The sequence below is a fragment of the Manihot esculenta genome, chromosome 11 (assembly GCF_001659605.2).
Source record: "Manihot esculenta cultivar AM560-2 chromosome 11, M.esculenta_v8, whole genome shotgun sequence".
In the NCBI taxonomy this organism is placed as follows: Eukaryota; Viridiplantae; Streptophyta; class Magnoliopsida; order Malpighiales; family Euphorbiaceae; genus Manihot; species Manihot esculenta.
The window spans coordinates 8,777,593-8,783,592 of record NC_035171.2 but is presented as its reverse complement, the minus strand read 5'-3'; positions in this window follow the sequence as shown (position 1 = coordinate 8,783,592).

Below are 6,000 nucleotides of genomic sequence, written 5' to 3'. Positions count from 1 at the left end.
AAGGATCAAATAATTGGTAATACATCACAAGGGGTAACTACTAGATCCTCTCTTAGACATGTATGTAATAATATTGCATTCATATCTCATATAGAGCCTAAATCTATAGATGAGGCTATTGGTGATGAGAGTTGGGTTCTTGCTATGCAAGAAGAACTCAACCAATTTGAAAGGAACAAGGTTTGGACCTTAGTGTCTAGACCAAAACATCACCCCACCATAGGCACCAAATGGGTGTTTAGAAACAAGCTTGATGAAGATGGCAATATCATAAGGAACAAAGCTAGGTTGGTAGCTAAAGGCTATAACCAAGAGGAGGGCATAGACTATGATGAAACTTTTGCCCCCGTAGCTAGATTAGAAGCCATTAGAATCTTGCTTGCATATGCATCATACATGAATTTTAATCTCTTTCAAATGGATGTGAAAAGTGCCTTTTTAAATGGTTTTATTGAGGAGGAGGTTTATGTTGAGCAACCTCCGGGGTTTGAAAATCATGCCTTTCCAAATCATGTTTTTAAATTGTCTAAAGCTTTATATGGTTTAAAACAAGCTCCTAGAGCTTGGTATGAAAGACTAAGTAATTTTCTTTTGCAAAATGGTTTTTCAAAAGGCAAAGTGGATACAACTCTTTTTGTCAAAAATCATGAAAATGACATCCTTGTGGTACAAATATATGTTGATGATATTATATTTGGTGCTACTAATGTGTGCTTGTGTGAAGAGTTTTCAAAAGTTATGAAAAGCGAGTTTGAGATGAGCATGATGGGAGAACTCAAATTCTTCCTTGGGCTTCAAATCAAACAAGCTAAGGATGGCATCTTCATCAACCAAGCCAAATACACAAAGGAGCTAATCAAAAGGTTTGGAATGGAGAATAGCAAGCCAAGTAGAACTCCAATGAGCACAAGCACCAAGCTTGACAAGGATGAAAAGGGTAAGCCTATTGATGAAAAGCTCTATAGAGGTATGATCGGAAGCCTTTTATATCTCACCGCATCTAGACCGGATATCATGTTTTCCGTATGTTTATGTGCACGTTTTCAATCATGTCCTAAAGAGTCTCATTTGCATGCCGTTAAACGCATTCTTAGATATTTACATGGCTCATTGCATTTGGGGTTATGGTATCCTAGAAGTTCATCCTTTACTTTATGTTCCTACTCGGATGCCGACTTTGCCGGAAGCATTCTTGATAGGAAGAGTACCTCGGGTACTTGTCAACTTCTAGGACAATCTCTTGTTTCTTGGTGTAGCAAGAAACAAAATTCGGTTGCACTATCAACCGCCGAAGCCGAATATGTGGCGGCGGGTCTTTGTTGTAGTCAAATCCTTTGGATTAAACAACAATTAAGAGATTTTGAAGTATCTCTTGATCACATTCCTATCAAATGTGATAATACAAGTGCAATCAATCTAACCAAGAACCCCATTCAACATTCTAGAACTAAGCATATTGACATTAGACATCATTTCATTCGTGATCATGTGTTAAATGGTGATGTTGTTCTTGAGTTTGTGGATACAAACAACCAACTTGCTGATATTTTCACTAAACCTTTGAATGAAGAAAGATTTAACTTCATTAAAAGGGAATTGGGAATGCTAGATGGTAGTTGTTGAGTGTATTTTTTTTTTTTTGTATCTTTTTGAAAGCATGTCAAAATTGTTTGTTTTTTTAAAACACAAAGGGGGAGGGGAAGCCCAAAAATTCCAGGTTCGGAGGCACTTTCGGCCCCCTAACCTTCAATTTCAAGGGCAATATGAAAAGCGAGAACTTTTTTTTTTTTTTTTGTTTTCTTTTCTTTCTTTTCGGCCGCCTAACATTTTATTCGGCCGCCGAACATTATAAAGTTCGGCCGCCGAAGTTTATATTCGGCCTCCTAAAATTGCCCAGGTTCGGACGCCGAAGATTAGTTCGGCCGCCGAAACTGCGCGTTCCTTAAAAACCCCCGCGACAGCTCATCATCTTCCTCGCGCGACTCTCTCTCTCCCCGAAGCTTTCCCTCTCTTCCCCGTAGCTCTCCTCCTCTCCCTGTCCCAAATCGCCCGTTTTGAGCCCCATTTTCTTCAAAAACTTCCATTTTTACTCTGTTTTTCCCTCTGAAACACCAAAAATCAGCTTCGTCTCTTCCCACGGAACCCATTTCGAACTTTTTCATTTGGGTAAGTTTTGTTTTCTCTCTCTATTTTTCTTTATTTTTGTTTATTATTTTCTGTTGATTTGATCTTTAGGGTTGTGATTTTATTATGTTTTGTTGGTTTAGAATCTGCTGAGTATATTTTTTATATATATATATGCTGTTGTTAGCTGGGTTGGGTTATTTGGTTTGTTTTGGTTTATTTTTTTTTGGTTTTGATTGTAGGCATTTTTTTCCAGTAACTGATTAGCTGGGTTAATTGATAGCTATATTTTTCAAACTGCCTATTCTTGCTTTGTTTTGTTGCTCTCTGTTGGCTGAACAACAATTAGCTGGTTATATACATATACTCTGCCTATTTTTGGTGCTGCTCTCTGTCAGCTGGGTATATATATACATATACATACATATAATATTCCTTTTGCTCTCTTTATAATGCATTTTGTTAGCTGGATTGAGTTGGTTGGTTTTGTATTAGACACTTGTTTATGTTTTTGTAAACGATGGAGCATCAGAATTTTTCTCTGGTTTTGAACATGACCTTGGCTCTGAATATGGCATTGGTGCAGTTACTGATTAGCTGAGTTGTTGTGATTAGCTGTGTTATCTTGTTAGCTGGGACTGTATATATCAATACATGACTGTGATGCTTATTGGTTGGCTTTTGTGTGCTTATGGGCTGAATTTTTGTTTATTTTTGTGGCAATGTTGCTTATTTTTCTTCTTCTTTTTCTTCATATGCCTCTGTAGTTTTTGTTTAGTTAAAATGGGTAGAAAATCCACAGCCCGTAGACATCCATATTTTAGAGGTCAATCCAGTAGAGCTCCCAGGTCTCCCTCCTCAGACCGTCCTGCCTCACCACCCTTTGAGTTCCCTGTAGTTAGAGAGCAGGATCCAGCTTTTGAGCCTTTTTCTCTCAGGTTTGTTCATCCTGGGAGAACAATCCATGATAAAAGTGTTCAGCTTTTTCGCACTCAGGGTTTCCTACAGCCCTTCATTGTTCAGGAATGGGACCACCTTCTTATCACTCCAGCAGACACCCATCCTAGGATTGTTAGGGAGTTCTATGCAAACCTACACACCTTCACCCGTCACACTCCTCCTCACCTAGTTAGTTTTGTAAATGGTCAGAGAGTTTACCTCACTCCTGACATCATTGCTCGTCACCTAGGTATCCCCAACTCTGGGGCTGTTGTCTCTACCACTCATAAGTGGATCACTGGTGAGGTCTCTTCCCTTCACCAGACTAGGGTCATTTCAGGAGACGTCGATCGTGAGGAGCCCTCTAGGCTTAAGGCCTGTGACCTCAACACTCTCCCCAAAGTTGTTCACCACATAGTCACCTATGAGATTCTCCCTAGATCGGGTCATAGGACTGCACTCTCCTACTCTGACATGTTTGTAGTGTCTTGTCTGCTAGAGGGTCGACCCCTTAACCTGCCACATATTATGATTCACTCTATAGCAGACTCCCTTAGGCTGAGTCGAGGCTGTCTCCCCTTTGGTCGTCATCTTACTCTTCTTCTCCGAGCCCTAGGTGTTGACCCAGGTACCGAGTCGGCCTTACCTCTGTCTAGTGAGTACACCCCCTATACTGAGGCTACCCTCCACCACATGGGTTTGACTAGGAGAGGCAATGAATTTTATAATTCTAGGAGAGATTTTGCAGCTCGCAGAGCAGCACATGCAGCAGCACAGGCTCATGATGGTTCTGATGAGGAGTCAGATGATGCTTCTCCTACTGATCTTGAGACAGAGCGAGCTCCCAGAGGCGATGCTAGTATCGGGCGGTCCACCGAGCAGGGTACATCTTCACGGACTGCATCTGATCTGTATGATGCCATGGGTCGTCTGGAGCTGCAGGTTGCTCAGATATTTGATCGCCAAGCTCAGATGTCTGATCACCAGACTCAGATGGAGCAGCAGCTAGCCCGACTTACAGACCAGCAGCAGACCATGATCGAGCAGCAGAAACAGATTTTGCACTTCATTCAGCAGTCATCTGGACTGCCACCTCCTCAGCCGCCTCAGTGATATTTTTTTTTTTGTTGTTTATCTAGTTGCTGTTGTTCTTTCCCTTCTGATATTGTGGTATTTTTTTTTGATGATGTCAAAAGGGGGAGAGATGGTATTACTTATGTATACATTTGATATTTTTTATGGATATTGGCTATTTTTATTTGACTTGTTTGGATTAAATTTTTTTTTCTCTCTTGGTTTGTGGATATTGTGTGTATTCATTTGAGATGCATTTTTGTTGGGACTCATTCATTCATATAGGATCCATTACATCTCATAGCATTGCATTGAGTCAAAACCTCCCTTATGTGCCTTCTCATTTATTAAATATGGCATAAAGTATTTTTGATAGGGGGAGCACATTAAGGGGGAGAATTTTTTAAAATGCACACACTACACTTATGATTACTATTGATTACCAATTGTTTGTCATCATCAAAAAGGGGGAGATTGTTGGACCTAAATGTCCTAATCCTTGTTTTGATGATTAATAAACAATTGGTGTGCTACTAATTATTTCCAAGAGTGTTTGTATTGAGCTTGCAGGTCCCTATTGAAACAAATGATATTGTTTCAATCACAAAAGTGAAAAGTGCCAATTTTGGAAGCATACTACAAGGAAGGGATCATAAAGTATTTTTATTTATTATGCTTGTCATTTTATTCATTGTGAATTTCAAGTAATTAATTGTGATGGCTCAAGGGTTTCTTCATTTCTAAAAGTTCTTTTAGATATGGCCATTTTTTTTGAAGTACTTGACTTTCAGGGACCAAAATGAAATTTTCCAAAAGAAGTGATTTTGAATTTATTTTTCATCAAAATGAAAGATCTAAAAATATAGGTTGCAAAAGTTCAAACGGTTTGAAAAAAGGATTTTTACAGTCTAAGTTATGATTTTTCAAAGATTTAAAGAATTATTTTTTGCCCCCCCTAAAGTCATCTTTCGGCTTCCGAAAGTCAGGGACAGAAACGAAAGTCCCCTATGTTCGGCCGCCGAACATTGACTTTCGGCCGCCGAAGGTGGGTTTTCAACCAGCCCCTAAGTGTAACCTTCGGCTTCCGAAAGTGAGGGACAGAAACGAAAGTCTCTTATGTTCGGCCGCCGAACATTGACTTTCGGCCGCCGAAGGTGGGTTTTCAACCAGCCCCCTAAGTGTAACCTTCGGCTTCCGAAAGTGAGGGACAGAGACGAAAGTCCCACACCTTCGGCCGCCGAACATTTAACCTTCGGCCGCCGAAAGTGTGTTTTGGGTCTGCCTCCGAAGCCTAAAGTTTGGCTTCCGAAAGTGAGGAACAGAAACGAAAGTCCACCATGTTCGGCCGCCGAACATTGAGTTTAGGCCACCGAAAGTTCAGTTTTAAAGGAATAGTTTCTTCGCCCCAAATGGTTCGGCCGCCGAACTCTAAGCTTAGGCCGCCGAACCTGAGTTTTTCTGGGCACGGTATAACGGTTATTTCTGAACATAAACGGCTCTATTTGCATTTAATACACCCCCAACGGCCATATTTATGAATGAACTATAAATACAACTTGTTTTTGTTGTTGTCAGGTTACAACAACCATCTAAGCAAATATTTATTGAGATTACAGCATTTTTATTCTCTCTCTCTCAAAACCTTGAGCCAAAGCATTGATTTCTTGAAAGCTTGTTTTGAGTTGTAATTGGTTGGTTTCTCTGAGTGAGTAAAGGTTGATTGAGAGATTCTGTTGTTGTGAGTGTGGCATTGAGCAAAGAATTGCTCTTGAGTGAAAAAGGAGATTTGTAAAGAGCAAAGGCTTGCTCTAAGATTGTAAGGGTTTTGATCTTCACCCAAAGAAGATTTGATAGTAGAGTTGA